The sequence below is a fragment of the Pseudopodoces humilis genome, chromosome 5 (assembly GCF_049639895.1).
Source record: "Pseudopodoces humilis isolate 2021_Gansu_Grassland_sample_001 chromosome 5, ASM4963989v1, whole genome shotgun sequence".
In the NCBI taxonomy this organism is placed as follows: domain Eukaryota; kingdom Metazoa; phylum Chordata; class Aves; order Passeriformes; family Paridae; genus Pseudopodoces; species Pseudopodoces humilis.
This window is the reverse complement of record NC_142204.1, coordinates 8,804,184-8,820,859: the sequence shown is the minus strand read 5'-3', so window position 1 is coordinate 8,820,859 and position 16,676 is coordinate 8,804,184. Positions and strand designations below refer to the sequence as shown.

Genomic DNA, 16,676 nt, shown 5'->3' with positions numbered 1-16,676 from the left:
TCAGCTCAGTGTCTCTTTTTTTTGGTTCTTAAAATATTTTGCAACATGCTACTCCCCTTTGGCCTACGCAAACAAATATGTCTGCATATGCATACCTACTAGAGGCAGTAGCTGGCTTTTCTGGTAAGAGCATTTCTGGTTGCTTTCCACAAGATATAAAATAATTTCAAACACTTTTGTCCAGCCCCAGATTCTGTGGCGTGGGCTGGGCTCACATTCAAAACATTTACTAATCTAAGTCCGACACTGTTGTCTTGTCCAAGGGCATAAACAAGGATTCTGCACAGCTTGAGCAAAAACTGAAGGACTTGTATGGCAAGCTGGATCTGCACTGTAACTGGGTCAGAGTACTTCCATGATGACCTTGACTACTTTCAGAAATGCCATTGTCCCTCATGTGAAGGGTTAGGGTATCCCATACAGCACTTTGCCCTGGTCTATACTGCTCACCCCATCTTAAGTCAGCATCATACCAGCTAACTTCTGGTTTGCAACTCTGTTTGTGTATTGGATTTCCTGTGTTGCTGTAGCTGCCCATAAGCCTTGTATTTGTGTTTAATGAGGTTTGTATTTAATGAGACTGCTAATGTGAACAGGAGTTACTTACAGAATCAAATCTGCACTGCAAAAAGTGTTGCATTAATTTGTAATAAACATAAATGAGGGATACACTCCTGGAAAAAATACACTCATTCACAGGGCTATTTCAATGCAACAGGGAAAATATGGGGCAAGTTCCTGGGAGGTGGCAGGCTGCCTGCCTCACCCATCCATATTCACACAGGGGAAATAAAAGTGGGTTGTTTCGGAAATAAACTGAAAAAAGAACTGTTATCCCTTAACCTGTTGTCAGCTCCCTTCTTCACGGCTCCCAAAATCGTCCTGAAATGTCCCAGAGCTCCCATTTCACCAGTATCTCCTGAAAAAAATCCACCAACTTTTCCCTTCCTTTGGAGAGAGGTGGAGTTGTTCAGCCTGGAGAAGGCTCCAGGTAGATGAAAGTGTAAGTACAATAGCAGATAACACTTTTTTTAACGTGATTGGGACTGCCACAGTTTGTCTCACATGGATAGGTTGGTTTTAGAGAATGTTACTTTTAAGCATGTATTTAAAAAAATAGGCTGATCAAATTTTGCATTTTATTTCACCGAGCTTGCAAAAATTTGCCTATCAGGTGGGCCAGGTGCAACCCACTAAAAAAGTGCAAACACTCTTAAATTTCTTTTTCTACTTTCACACAACCTGATGCTTTGTCAGATTCCTTGAGAAGTACTATTGACACCTAAACAATGAATGTAAATACCCCTGTGCTTCTCTCTCGTAACTCAAAGCAAATTCGAATGGCTTCCCCGGTATTTGGAGTAATTTAGGTACAAAACTAAACTAAAGATGAGAGTTCTGTTAAACTCCTCAGTCAGGCATATGCCTCTAACTCTGCTCACTTTGATCTTGGCATCACTGGAAGAAATGGCATTTAAATTTGCAAGTCAGACTGCTGATAGTTCTCAAATTACCAGATCAAAAATCTACAACTAAGATAATAACAACTAAGAAGATTGACTACAAATGCACATAAATACTTGAACCTTAAAGGTAAGGAGCTAATTATAGATGCTGTGAGCAGATCCATTGGTAGTCATTTCATAGAATTGAATGATGTCATGCTGCAGAATAGCTTTGCAATCAGTTCAACAGATGTTTCACAAAAAGAAATGCAGGTGGGGGATTTGCATGTGTGCTTCTTGCAGATATTTTTTTGGTTTTACCATCTCCAGTTCTTCATGCAAATGAGCTATTTATTAACTAACTGTTACAATGCCAGGTATAAACATTAACCAAGGAAATGATGAATTTATGCAGAGATTGACAGCTGTTTGCTAAATGTTCACTTTGATTGCATACATAGAGGCCTTAGCTCTCTCATGACTTGTCTTATAGAAAGAAACAACATCTTCAGAGCACTGTACAATTCCTTCAGTGCCATCACTCCCTTCCCACCACCTCTGCCTTTGTTAACATCCTTTAAATCTCTAGCTGTGTCAGGTGAAAAAGACCTTACTGCTGAATCTGTATTTGAGAGTGCTATTTTCCCTGCAAGGGAAAATTTTCCCTTGACTGTGTCAGAAAAGTTATTTGGAGTTGCTCAGATAGCTACAGCATTCTTAAATGGAATACAACTCATCCTTTTCCCCCTTTAATGTGTTCAGCAGACAGGTGGCAACCAAACTGCTGGGAAATTCCTAAGTATTTATATCCTTTAACTCTCAAATGATATGAACAATAGGAAATGTCATGCATTGGGTATATGAGCAATGTCCCCATTAATCAATCATCCAAAATAAACTGGATTATTATGTCTGTTTGTACTGGACTGTGTAGTCAAAGAGCAAACTTGATTCTTATTGGCTCTGCTCCATGTGGAGCTTCATGGGGCAGAATCTCTTACAAGCTCACTCTTCTTCCTGTGGAAGGCACAAGAGGGACTCACAAATGTAGAATAAAACCAAGATGCAATTGCCTGCTTTCTGGTGCCAGTATTTGACTCCCACTTTGACATCATTTTTAACTGAGTATAGAAGCTGTGAGGCAGCACAGATCCACTCCTGGAAAATGAGATCTTAAGTTGCTCTAAACCAGTGATTAGATGCACCATGTTTTAGAGACAACTGGGATTTTGAAAATTAAGTCTAAACAAAACAAATTATTTTTTAATTCCTAGTTTCTAGTTTCAAGAAAGAATGGCTGTTTCACAACTTAGGTTGGTGACTGGTGTCCTACACATCAATTCAAAGAACGAAATTGGAATTTATGAGTTACACTGAAGGTCCTGTCTGCCTCAATTCCTGATGATCTTTCATCAGTTTTGGCAGCAGACTACTACTTTCAATGGATGCGTCACAGAGCATCCTGTGAGACAGGAAATCACAGTGAATCCCAGTAAAGTGCCATTGTATACATTCCTGGAATAACTCACTGAATCAAGAAAAACACTCTTAGCAAAGAACATGTAGTGCCAGACAGGCTACACTCACTACCAGTGTGGTACAGATTCTCACTGGGTAGACACAATCTTTGCAGGCAAGTACTAAGGCAAATTTATCTGCAACACATGTATTTGGTGGGTACTGTAGGGTAACACATATGATCTGTCCAGCACCTCTCAGGTCCAAATCCCTGGTGTCAGAAAATTTACAGGGTTGTTTGCCCTCCTCTCTGAACACAATGTGGATTCTATAGCTGTGTTCCCATCAAAATACATTGAAGTGCCATTAGGAAGCACATACCTACTGAAAAGTCTGTTTGAAAGACAAGAGTCTCAAGCTGCTTGAGCATACCTGTGTAAACTACTGATAACAAAACAGATGCCTTATGGATTGGGGAAAAGACAGGTGTTCCTGAATCTGTACTGCTGCCAGTCTGTATGACAATAATTTCAAAAAATTATAAAGCTCCTTGGCACAACAAATCATCCATAAACAATTTAGATGGCTTTGCTGCTTAGTCTTTGTATGTTTTGGCTTATACATTTCACAATCTGGCTGCACAACTGAGAAGAAACAAATACAATACAGCCTTTTTGCACCACTCCAGAAGTGCTGAGAAACATTTAACTAGAGGTAAACATACCCTGTGCAGCTACACCGTCAACTTAAGAACAGCTATGGAGAGTGAGGTATGTCATTCAGAATAAGACTGGGATTTTTTTAAGATATATTTGTTTTTCCATTTGTTACTATGGATTTTGGTGGTGGTGTTGTTGAAGGATTTCACACCTTCATTCCTTAAATTACATATATACGGCCTTGACTCATTTTAATCCAGGGCCTTTTTTCACACCTTTACCAATGTCAAAGGGCCTTCCTATGGATGTAAATGTGATTTGCTACCATAAAAATATCCAACTGCTAAGCACAACACCAACTTTTATCTGTCCTATAAAATCCACAAGTCTTACTGCAACACAGGCATGCCCCAGAGAGGCAAAGCAGAGACAAGATCTAAGTGTGGTTTTAATACCCACTGAGATGAATCAGTTAAAATACATTGTGTATTAATGTATGATTATTGCAGTCTCTCTTTAATATAAAGTAAAGCTTGCTTGTAAACTTTAATTGTGTACATGATACTTTAGTAATTTTACAGTATAAATTCATCTTCAAAAATCTAAATTTAGAATACTTGGTGTAGCAATAATAGGATTAACCTTACAGTATCTATTTTTGAGAAGAACTGACTTCCTCCTGGAATCCCTTTGTTCATAACAATTTAAACATAGAATTTAATACACTGACATTTCATAATAGTGACAGGACTATCCTGATGCTTGATCAATAAAGTTTCAGCCAGGGACACTGATGCACTGAGATTTCTTGATATAAAATAAGACAAGATATAGGAATTATGACTGCCCCATATAACAAATCAGGTTGAAAGGGACCTCTGGAGGCAAGCTGGTCTAACTCCCTGTTCACAGCAGAGCCAACCTCAACATTCAGTCCAGCTCCAAAGTTAGATCAGCTGACTTGGGACCTTGTCCATTCCAGCACTGTATCCAAGGAGAGGGAAGCCTCTCTAGGCACCTGTTGCAGTGTTTGACCACTCTCATTCTAAAGAGCTTTTCTCTATTTTCAGACAACAGATGTCAACTGAATAACTGGCAAAAAGAGTAACTCGCTCTACTTCTGTTGGATTGGTAAGACAGACTGGCTCATGTTGCATTATAACAATGCCAGATCCACAGGAAGGGAAGTGTCAGGACCACACAGAAAGAAGTAGAGGGCAGGAAACTGTGAGGTAGAGCATCACCTGATAGATGCTCAGCCAAGGCACCTGCCTGTACCTTCCCAAGCTCTGGACACCCATGTCACTGACAGATGTTGGTTCACTCTTTCTCTACCACTTGCTGGGCAGCCTTGTTCCTATGTTGCCATCTCTTCTCCGGTGGCTGAAGCCTTTGTTCACATGCTGTTAACCCCAAAGGGGGACTGTATTCTTTTTTCAGCTTTCAGTGTTAGTACAACTGCAGCCTGCTGTCCTGCTGGCTTAGATGGTAAGAAGGTATTTTAAATGAATCATCAGTTATAATAGCCATTTTTCTAAAACTGTGGCTGACATAATTTAATTGTAGATCCTACTGCAAAATAACAGATGAATAAACATATAATTTCTGCAACTTAGTAATTAGACAGGCCCTTCTAACAGGGGCTTCATTTTCCTTTTATATTCTGGAACTCAAATTGCATTCACCATTTTCCCACAAATGTCTCCACTGACTGGCTCACAAAAGACTGTCCTCATATGTTCCTGTCTAGGAAGTTCTTCTGAGCTTACACAGCTGCTGAGAAAAAATGTCTTGGAAAGTCACGTCCTCTACTTGAAATTCCCCCTCTTAAAAAAATTTCTGCCCCATTTGATTTCATAATATCCCATTTAGATTTTAAATGGTCATGAAGAGGCACATTCTTCAGCATAACTTTATCTGGAACTCATCATCACTTGATCAATGGCTTGAAACAATTTTTAGTGACTGAAGAGACAACAAGCCAAATTTATATCAGAGGTAAACACAAGCAGCTTCAAATAAGTCATGAGAAGTCTGAGGCAGACCTTCAAAAAAGAAAAAAACCAAAACATATTTGCAGCCCTGTGATTCACCCTCATTGATTTTCTCCCCTTCTTTTTGCAGGCTGAATATAAACTAGGATTTTAAAAGTTTTTAATACTATCATGATTCTTCCCTGGCTACAAGGAGAACAAGTGGTAAACTGCTATGAAGCAGATATGCTCTTGCAAGATTTTCAACACCTCTGCAGAGTGAAAAGACTTTTACCCATGTCTAACACACAGAAGCCTGCTTGTTCCTGACCATGGAAGGGTAGTAGTCAATAAGGCAATATAAAAATTAAGCAGCAGTCCTTCACCTCATCTCCACCTCGCATCTAAAAAAAAACAAAACCAAAAACAACAACAAAAAAAAACCCACCAAAAAAACAAAACCAAAAAAAGACATGCTCTGAAATTTTCACATGCTTCTTTTCTCTGTAACCTGATATTTTCACCTGTCTTTCTTGACAAACTCTGTTATCTGTTGTTGAACATTGACCTAATCTTAGACTGACAATTTTCTGACCAGTGCATTCAACAAATAAGATTCTATTCAGTTACCAGTCTTTTATCCAAAGAATGTTATTACTGTTAGGCCAAAATATTAATGTTCTGGGTGCTATCCACTTAAAAGTTTATATGAATGAGAGCTTATAAATGAAGGTCACTGTGGTGTTTATGCCCTTCTTTCCCACAGCAACAACAAATAGTAATTAACTTGGTTTTCTTTCCCCTTTCACTACTCAAGTTTATTTTTAATGTCCATTATGGACAAAAGTCTTTTTTCCTTTTTCATATTAGGCTCTTTTTATCTATTAAGTACATTTTAATGACCCCATGGAATCAAAATCTCTTTCACAATCCATTTGAATAACAATGGAGTTTCACTGGCATATGACTGCAACACCCAAAGTGCACTTTAGAATTAAATAAACAGCAGCCTATCAAATCCACAATGTTTAGGATACCTTTAAGTGTCAGAAGATGTTAGAAGTTGGCAGAAACAACAAAATGGATTATGAGAAATGCTAAAGGCTCTAAAACTGCCTGAAATTTTCCTTTCCTGTGTATATATGTTGAAAAGAAAATACTTTAAAATAAATAAACATAAATAAACTGGTCTTCATTACGACAAGTTATACATTCTCTTTCTACATTCAGACTTTTAAACTATTTTCTTGATTGTGAGCTTACTTTAGCACGCTGTCAAGACAGTAACTTTGTACTTAATGGTTTATATTGAGCCAGATGACATTTCACATATCACAACTTTAAAGCTTGTTAAGAATGCTGTACTTTTTTTATCATATCCTTGGTATTCCTAAGAAAATACTTCATTATTAGAAAAACAGGAAGACTAAAATTTATTTAAGGCTGGTAATTACTATATCCCACATAATTTGAAGTACTCAAGCAGTTAAAAAGAAGGATATGAATTGTCAAAGACCTCATGCATTTTAAGCTGCCCTCATAATAAACACAAATACATTTTACTTCTGATTCATCATTGGCCACAAACAAAACATGAACACACAAAGCCATTCTCCAGATAGTATAAATTTGCATAGCAACTGAGGTGTAAGTTGAGCAATGATGATTTACACCATCTGTGCTTACAGCCCATTACCAGTTCGTTTCAATCGAAGTGTACCAGCCTACAGACAAGTGAATTAACAGTGAGTAAGAGCAAAAAGTAAGTGAGGTGGGTGTTTATTGTGACAACTATCTTAATTTCTGGAATGTGTTTGTGATCTTTTTTAATGTATCAACTTTTTTGTTGTTGTTATTTAAATATTCTCTCTTCTGATATACTGGAAAGCAAGAAATGTTACTAGTTAAATTTTTCAGTTGCTCTAGATTTGTCTGAACTTGCTGTTTCTTGAGAACAGTATTTCATTATTCTGTTTCCTGATGACAACATGTTATTATGCTCCTTTTCTGTAAATAATATTTATTAAGATCTCAAATTTCAAATGCCTCCTTGAAACTTCATCTTGGTGTTTCATAGAGAAGTGGCTTGACCATCAAAATAGTAACTTTTCTTTCTGTTTAAGATTACTAGAATTTTAGCAAAACTCCCTACGCTTCATAAAGGCCATCCCTAGAATCAGAAAGTGTTACTTCTTCCTTTGTCTTTTCACACTGTCTTATGTTATATATCTGCCTATAGCCTTTGTGTGTTTGTGTGTCCCTTAACTGCAAGCTAAGCCAACAAGTTTTTGTGCAAGTGCTTAATTTTAATAATTGCCTGTGCAGGTAAGTAAAACCAAAGTTAATATTTCTTCTCTGAGATGCAAGAGAGTAGAGGGAAAATGATGAATTAGTGGTTAGATTTGAAATTTAAGAGAACTTGGTTCAGTTCTCTGATCTGTAACCATCTTGCTATACTACCGCAGATGAGTTACTTCATCCCAGTAACTCAGTCTTACATTTAACTAACTCTAACATTTAACATCTAACTCAGTCTTTATTTACATCCATAAAACACGGTTTCATGATGTTACTCTGTCCCACAGAAGGCTTACAAAAATAAAGAGTATCTCTACAAAGATTGTAAAGATAGAAATAATGTACATTTCTATTGAGTAATGGATACAGGGTTTATGAAGTAAGGATTTACAGGGAAGCAAACAGCTGATGCTCTCCTTCCTTTTTCTATGTACTTTCTGCTGCTCCAGTTAACATAATTCTTATTTTCTCTTTCATTGCTTGAAATCACCCACTGTTGTCCTACAGAGAACAAGAATATTGTGTTATCTTGTCTTATATTCCAGCCCAAACCCCATATCTGCATCAAACCTAGACCCCTCCACTTGCATACCCCTGCAGCTTATTGGATAGGCTGTGAATCTGGCAGTCCTAGAGAAGCTACAGAGAAGCTGAACTATGAAAACCACCTGCAGTGACATAGTGAGGCTATTCTCATTTAACCATTTTCCAGAGGGATAGAACTTCCAAGGTCCAAGGCACACGTGGAAGGAAAGGATTACTGTTTGCCTCTGAGCATTGCTACTCGCCACCCCACATCTTTGATGCCTGTGTTTCTCACGCTGCTCAAATCCCTTCTCTCTGGACTGAGCTCTGTGATCTCCCACTGATCTATAGCCATAAACTTTTCTCTCTTCTGCTCTTTCCCCACCCTGAGTCTTATGTAATCTATAGCTATTGGTTTCCAAATCCTCATGTTCCCATTTCTGCTCTCCCACAAACCTGTGCTTCTCTTGACTGCTGTACCCTGCTCTCCATGCCAACAAGGAAGTGGTATCTAAAAATGCTATGAATGTTTCAATGTGAGTATCTCAGCAACACGTCCACTTTTAAATACCCTGAAGAACAGTCCGTAGCAGTTATGTCTGATACACAAGTCTGCTCTGAAAGCAGATTAGGCCCATCTTCCCACTGCCCCTAAAGCTGTCCATGAAAAAGTCATCACCTCACTTCCCATCTGATGACTTGGGTTTCCCCTAATCCATTTCAGCCAAAACAAACCAGTGCAGCCGACTTCTACTATTTAAACTGCTTAAGCTGCTCTGGTTGACTTTGGCCAAAGCAGGTTTGGGAGGAATTGAGTGAGCAGCTTACAGATAGGGAGGGGAGGTGGTAGCCTTTGGCAGAAGACAACCCTGATGGTGACTGGGAACTGTCTAGGAATGGTAACCTCTTCAACAACTCCAGCCTATGGAGGAAGTGAGCACTCAAAAGGGGATTTTAAAGCATGGTAAATTCTGTGCTTATAGTTCAATTCTCACATTTCACAAGAGGTTTCTCTGGCAAAAAACTCCTTTCCACTAGCAGAAACCATGATGACGTTACTCAGGCTGCCATTTATCTTTCCCCTGTTTAACCACTGCTAACTGATTAACCAAATGAAGTGCCACAAAATCCATTAGCTGGAATAGGAACAAAAAGCTGCACTAGCTCAGTAATAAAGAAAGAGAAACCTTTGTAAACAAGGTACATGACCTCCAGCTCTTGAAAGTACCCAGCTATTTGCCCTCCCTGGCCCCCAGGAACAGGGGCAGTGAGGGGTGACACACTTGCAGCCACTCCTGACAGAAGTGAGGCATGAAGGGGTAGGGCATAGGGGAGTGTCAAAGTTCAAGGGCTGTTGCATAGCCTGTTGGATAGCCACCACAAGATCTTTTGCCCTTGTTTTACTCCACATAGACACTTACGATTTTCTTATCTCATAAGCCTCATAAGGAGGCACAAGAAAGGAACACTAACTTTAACTCTTTCAGTACCATTTTCTCAAAGACAGACAGTGAATTTAGGCCAAAAAATCCATCACCAGGAAGTGTAGCAAAATACATTTCATAGAATTGACAGACTTTAAAAACTTGGAGAGGGGAGGTCAGCAGCCAGGGACACCAGCAGAGCCAGCCACTCTCTTTCACAGATGGTTCAAGCAGTTGCCAAACTAAGGCCTGACTCTCTCCTGGTTTGCACCTGCAGTTCAGATAATTTCCAGGAGCCTGCTGCACAAGTGGTAAGGAGGAATGAAAGGCTCTCAGAGGGGGAAAAAAAGAGAGTTAAACTGATGTTAAGACTCTGACATGCAAAAGAGTTTCTGCTCCTACACAAGTGGCCATGGCCAGCTGAGGGATGTCAGCTGACAACACACTCACGCTTTGTCCATTGCAAACAGGAGGCAAAGAAATAGGAATACTCTCAATGAAGTGAGGTCTGATGCTGCTGTGTTTGAGTCTTCCTGACTCCTTGTGTTAGTGTCTTCAGGTTAGCAATGAACCTGTCCAGTTTCACCCTGCAATGTTCTCCCAGATCAGACTTTTGTGATACCACTAGTTTTGTCACACCTTTTATTATGTTAGGAAAAAGAAATATCCTGACTCTGTATTGAAAAAGCTTTAACTCGCTGTTCTAGTACAAACTTTCCTGCATATATATATTTTTTTCCGCTAAAAAGAAAAGTATCTTCAAAAGATCACAAGTACTTCTTATTGTTACAGTTTTACAGTCAGGAAACTTTCACAGTCTCAATTTAAACAAAACCCAGACCTGTTGCATAAGGTGTTACTGAGTTGAGATAACAAAAGGGAAGAGAGAATTGAAATGTCTTTCCTCTTCCTTTTCTCACCATACACTTCTCTCTGCTGCTCCCCACTTCTCTTTGTGAGGATAACCATGCTAGAACTGTTTGTTCCTGCAATTTTCTGGAATGAAAGAGCTGGGGCACTGGCCATCACCTCCAGTTTTCTGGCACGCTCTCTGATCCCCTTTGTCAAAATGGGTCAGTTCTAGCTCCATTAACCAGCAGTTAATTGTGCAGAATTTTAATGCCATGGGCACTTTGGGGTTTTGGAAAAGGCATCTTTGGGGCCGCTGCTTTATTGAGGCAGAAGAGCAAAACTGCTTTTCAGCTACTGGAAAAGGGACACATGAACAATAGTGAATATCCCAATGTTAATTGCTTTACCATAATTTCTTCACTGCTTTTGATCTTTTGTCTCTTTCATGGAGCATGGGCTTCTCTCTCTGCAGCATGCTCTGCACTTCCTCACACAGGACATGACTGTTCAGTACAAGTGCCAACAAGGCTTTCTCACAAGACAGCTCAGAACTCCTTAACACAAGGGCCTTCATCAAGGTGGTTCTTGGTAAATATTAACAGGATAGAGTTCCTCCCCCCACCATTGCATACATTTTATTCTGAGTTACCTGCTTCCTGAAACACCAACCACTGAAACCATTTTACTGATACCCACGTGCATTTCCAAAGGCAGTTTGGTTGAAAAGGCAGCCACCAAGAACATAAGGACCCATTTTCACTGGGTGGTTTCAGATTTTTAAATTTATTCAGCAAGGTTATTTAAAAGGAAAGGCCCCCAATGCTCCACATGGTCCACAGGGTGCTCTGCCCACCTCAGTGATAAGGGTTGGAACTGGACGACTTTAAATTCCCTGCCCGCAAAAACACTAGTTGATCCTGTATGATCCTGTAACTGTACCTACATATATATACTGTACCTACACACATATACTGTACGATCCTGTAACACTACCACAGGACGATGTGATGCCTTCACACCCAGGTCGTTCTGGACCGCACCGCACAGCGGGACACTGAAAAAGCAAAGGCCAGGACCGTATTTACGGATGCCCCCTCAGCTGGTGCAGGGCAGAAGGGAGGGGGTGGAGGTGGCCGAGCGGCCAAGGCTTCGGGGTCCAGGTGTCGCGAGGCGCCACATGCCCGGCAGGCCCCGGGCCGCGCGGGGAAAGGGTCGCGGGCGGGGCGGGCGCTGCGGAGAGGCCGGCCCAGAGCGGAGCGAGGGCCGGCCGAGGGGCGGGGAAGGGCCGTGGCGATGGCTCCGTTGAATCGCTCCGCGGCCGCGGCTCCTCCCAGGGGCGGCCCAGTGGCTGTCGCTGGAGGCCGCGGGCAGCGGGCCTGTGTTTCCCCTGGGGACAGCGAGAGACATCCTACCACCTCACCCCCGCCCCCCCCCGCCATCGCCTCGCGCCGCCGGGGCTGCACGGCCGCCGCTGCCCCGCAGGGATCCTCGCTCGCTGCTCCTCCTCTTTCTCCTTCACCCTCTCCCCCCACCTTCACCACCCCCCCCCGGCTGAGTTCATTCACTGGGATTGGTTTCAAATGACGCCATCGCTTTATATTTACACCAATGACCTCATCGCAGCAGCTTGAAGTTTACTGACCAGCAAAACTCTTTTTCTCTCGGTTGTTCCTCTCCTTGTGCCTGCGCTTCCCGGGTGTTTGTCGTCGTTTCGGTCATTCTGGGCTTCTAAGGCTTAAAGAAACCCAAAAAAACCCAACCAAACAAAAAGACCAAACACACAAACAAAAAACCCCAACTCACCCAAACTTTTTTCCTCCTCCCGAGCTTTTCGGTGTGTGTCCCCCGCCTCATCACTATCCCCTTTTAATTTTTTCAAGCCATCTTGGGAGGGAGGGGGGAAGGAGAGAGAAAAGAGAGCTCCAAACGTTTCCTTTTTCTGCTCCTCTTCCGTCTCACCTTCACGCTTCCCAGTATTAAAAAAATAAACCAAACCCGAATATATTTTTTCTTTTCTAATTTTTAAAATTGCTGGAGCTTGGTTTTTGCCTTTTGGGAGGGTTTTTTGTTTGGGTTCCTCCCCCCCCCCCCTTATTGAAGAAGGAAAAAGAAGAGCTTTCCCATCCACTGGAAGGAGACAAAAGTTGTTTCGGGCGGCAGCGTCGAGGCTAGCGGGGAATTGCTTTTATGCTTGTGGAGGGGACAGGATGACAGACTGACAGGGGCGACATAGTAAGTGCCGGAGCAGCGCAGTGGACCCCGGCCCGGGGCCACCCCGTGGAAACCAAGCCGGGAGGGGGGCGAGGAGCGCGGGGGGGCCGGGCCGGACTGGGCGGAGAGGAGGAGGAGGGGGGAGGGAGGTGAGGGAGAGGCGGGCGCCCTCCTCCCGCATGCCCTTCCCCGCCGCCCCCTCACCTCCGGAGGAGAGTGCCCGCAGTGGACAGGTCGCTGCCCCGGCCCGGGCAGGCTCCGGCCGCCTCCGCAGGTGGTAAGAACGGGGGCTGGAGGGAGGGGGGACGGCACAGGCACCGCACGGCACCGGCGGCCGCCCCGCGCTGCCCTCCCTACCTGCTGCCGGCACCCTGCTGCCCGTGGCGGCTCTTACCTCCCGTCCCTTCCTTGCCCTCCTCCCGATATCCACCTGCCTCTCCCCGTGCGTGGAAGGAAGCCGGGCGCCGTCGGAGCGCGGGGCGGGAGGAGGCGCCGCCGGGAGAGGCGATGGGAAAGAGCCCGCGGGCTGCCCCGCGGGGTGCTCGGCGCTGCCCGAGAGCCGCGGCGTGCGCGGGTGCCCTGCTAAACTTCGCCCGGAGCGCTGGCTCCGAGCGGGCTGCGCAAAATGGTTGGGGATGCTTTAAAGCCCTGGAGGGCTCCCGAAGAAATGCTGAAGTTCTGCCGTCGACTTGGGAAACGTTTAAATTGAGGCGGCTGACAAAATGGAGGGCTGACGCGGAGTCCAGGAGGGAGGCAAATTGCAAATTGTTAACCTGGCATCGCTCTCGCCTGAGCTCCCGGGCCGGAGCTGGCGCCGGGACGCGGCCTGACAGATCCTCGCTCCCGACTTTGTCCTCCCCACCCCCACCCCGGCCCGGGATGCGGGGCTGAGCGCGCATCACCAGGTGTATGGGATGTGCTTACTGCCGAGCCTGACCAATGGCAGGATTTTTCAGCGGCCAAAAAAACATTTGGTTACATGTCAGATGAGAAGCCGTGATTTTAAAAAATATTATTTTATAAGATTATTTTTATTTTATTTTTTTTTTTAGAAAGGGAAACCCAGGAGAATTTGCTTTCCTTTACCGTCGTTTCAGCTGGTTGAAACATAAAACCGATTTATTTGGTTTTCCTTCAAATGAAGGGTGTAGTGATAGCGAGCTGTATTGTCTGACCTACGACTAATTTTTTTTGTTCAAACATTCGGTGTATACGCAGCAGAATAAATAGATCTGTGTTAGTTTTGAAAACTAAAAGCAGATTGAACTGTTTCTCTTTGCAAGGATGTGTGTTGGGGCTCTTAAAAGAGAAAACCCCAACCAAAACCCCAGAATGATTTTGTAATCCTTGCTCTGAGATTTATGCTATTCCTGGCAGTGTGTGGTTTGGTAGATACAGAGTTTACAAAGTCACAACCGACCAAACAGGAGTTGGTTTAGACTCTTGTGTTTTGAGGGGAGGTGGAAAAATAGTGAGTCTTAATTTCTTTTTATGGTGTTCATCCCTCTGCCCATTGGAGATTGAAACATTCATCAGAGTTGTTTATGTTGGTTGTCTGGGAGTTTCTGCTTGAATGTGGAGTGAAGTATGCAGCAGGGAGGTGTAGATGTATTTTTAGCTTTCATTTTTAATGACAAAAGATACAAAGAATAGTGATAGTCACAAGTAAATCTTGCATTTACTGAGTATGCTTATTAATATTTTGAGGATGGAATCTATGAGAAATATTTGAGTTGTAAGTTCCACTCGTTATGCTTGTTTAATACAGTAGTGCTTTAGTAAATCTTAATAAACAATTTAAAAGTCCCCTTTAAAATTAACAAATACATAAAAGGAGCAGAGAATGTGTCAGTTCCTGTGCTACAGCTGGTAGCTTCAAAATGCTGTTTGGTTTAATATATATGGAAAGGTCCAGAAAAACAAAACAAGCATTTAAAAATGTTACATGTTGTATAAAGATACCTGAGCACATTCTTGCTCCAATAGCTCTGCTTTTGTTAGCTACCCAAGCAGATGTAATGGAACAAAATCATGCCAGAAAAACTTCTGTAGAAGATAGTGAGCTCACTTATCTTTGTTTCTGTGAAAATGTATGCTCTTCTTCTAGCAAAGACAGCTGGCTGGACAGGGGTGTTTTCTTTTAGCTTGGTCTGGCCATAGGGTTGGTATCGGCAGAAGCTGTGCAGGAATGTGTTAAATGGATTTCGCTATGAGCTCTATATCCCAAGTCAGCCCGGCGGGGTGCCAGCCCTTAGCTCGTGGGAGGAGTTGTGGTTGGATTTGCCATGTGCCTGTGCACCTTCCTTGGCAAATCCACTCTGCCCTGCGAGCTCTGTGCTTCTGCTCACAGGATAAGTGAAATCCTACGGAGTCACTGGAAACTGGATGTGAGATGGGCCAGTCGCTCTTCTACCTGTCAGATAAAAGATTCACGTAGGCCTTCTGAAAGCCCTCAGGGGCTAAATTCAGGCTCTCTTCTCGGTCTTCGTAAGAAATGTTAAACAGCCAAGCTAGATGTTGATTGCAGTTACTTGCATTTATCTTCAAGTGAGCTCTGCTCCAGCGCGTTGGGCAGCAAGAAGTGTGTGCAGGGTGAGGGCTTTGCTCCATCACCTGGGTTTTTAAAGTTCAGTGCCATAATCCTCACACCGATTCAGCAATATTCACTGTTGTTGAAATACACTTTTGCTAAGAAATACAGTAAGTACAGCTGAAGCATTTTTTCCCCCCAAGAAAAAGGAGGCAGCAAGATGATAACTTTCACTTTGTAGTATGTCAGCTGAATTTTCTAGGACATTTTTTTTTCTTTTTCCTTTCTGTAGAAGCAGTCAGGAAAGCATCATGGATATTCTTCAACTGCTGACAGTCCTTAATAGCCAGATGGCATGGAGTAGTTACTGTCAAAGGATGAGGTGTGGAAGGATTGACACATCCCTTCTTTTTTCTTTTCTATTTTTTTTTTTCAACTTTTGAAAGAAACACGGGTTTGGTCTGTGACTCCAGTGAATCTGCCCCTATGGATTTGTTGTTATGATAGTGACTAAATGCTTCTTGCAATCTTGTAGTACTTTTTGCATGGTTGTGTAACGCTACATCCTTGATTATTTTAGAATTTTCAAGAAGCTGGTTTTCTTAGTAATAGGAAAGAAAGTGTGTCCCTAATGTGTCAAATGGTACATTCACTTTCCCTACAATTCCTTAGGGATTGCTTCCAGAATGAGCATTCTGACATGGAGGATTTCTGTAGAATATTTTAAATACCATATCAGTATCACTAATATTTCTGTGGTTTATTTGTATCCCCCTCTTAAACAAAGGCTAGCATATCATCCTTTAGGGCTGCCAGTTGCATACATGGCCTCTACTTTCTGTGCATATCAAAAGCCAGGGGTGATGGCTGGCCTGGTGGTATGTGTCAGGATGTCGTTCTGGACTAAAGCTATTGACTGAAGACCAGGGTGCAAGAAGGTAAAGCAAACACTAAGTTCAGTAGCTGTTACTTGGGGGACACTATCCCCAGGAATTTATCACTATTGTGGTATCCTCACCCCATTACTACAGTCAGTGGAGATCAAACTGCCTCTAGAGCAAGGGAGGAGGCTGGGATGCCCTGTGCTCCTGCAGTATTCCTGCTGAGGACAGGCGTGGCAACAGGGCAGCTCGTATCACCACTTCTCTGCTCCATTGTGTCTGATCTTTGCATTGGTGTTGTCTTGTCAGCTCCAAATAGCAAATCTTTATTATAGTTACTATGTAAGTTCCTGTAACACCTGAATGAAACAAAAAATATATATTAATGGTCAAGTTTGGCATCTTAACTTTAGATTTGCC

At 42.6% G+C, this 16,676-nt stretch overlaps 1 protein-coding gene across 10 annotated transcripts in view; it reads left to right on the top strand.

Moving 5' to 3' along the window:
- Window positions 1-12,766: 12,766 nt before the first annotated feature.
- DUSP16 (dual specificity phosphatase 16) overlaps window positions 12,767-16,676 on the top strand; it is a 62,912-nt gene continuing 59,002 nt past the window's right edge. For 5 of the 10 annotated variants that reach the window (XM_014256043.2, XM_014256040.2, XM_005527005.3 and 2 more), the window contains exon 1: window positions 13,001-13,122. The gene's annotated coding sequence lies outside the window, so the exon portion shown is untranslated. Of the gene's footprint in view, window positions 12,867-12,984; window positions 13,123-16,676 lie in introns of those variants that run through there. The other 5 variants (XM_014256037.2, XM_088055577.1, XM_014256035.2 and 2 more) reach the window with 3 other exon arrangements.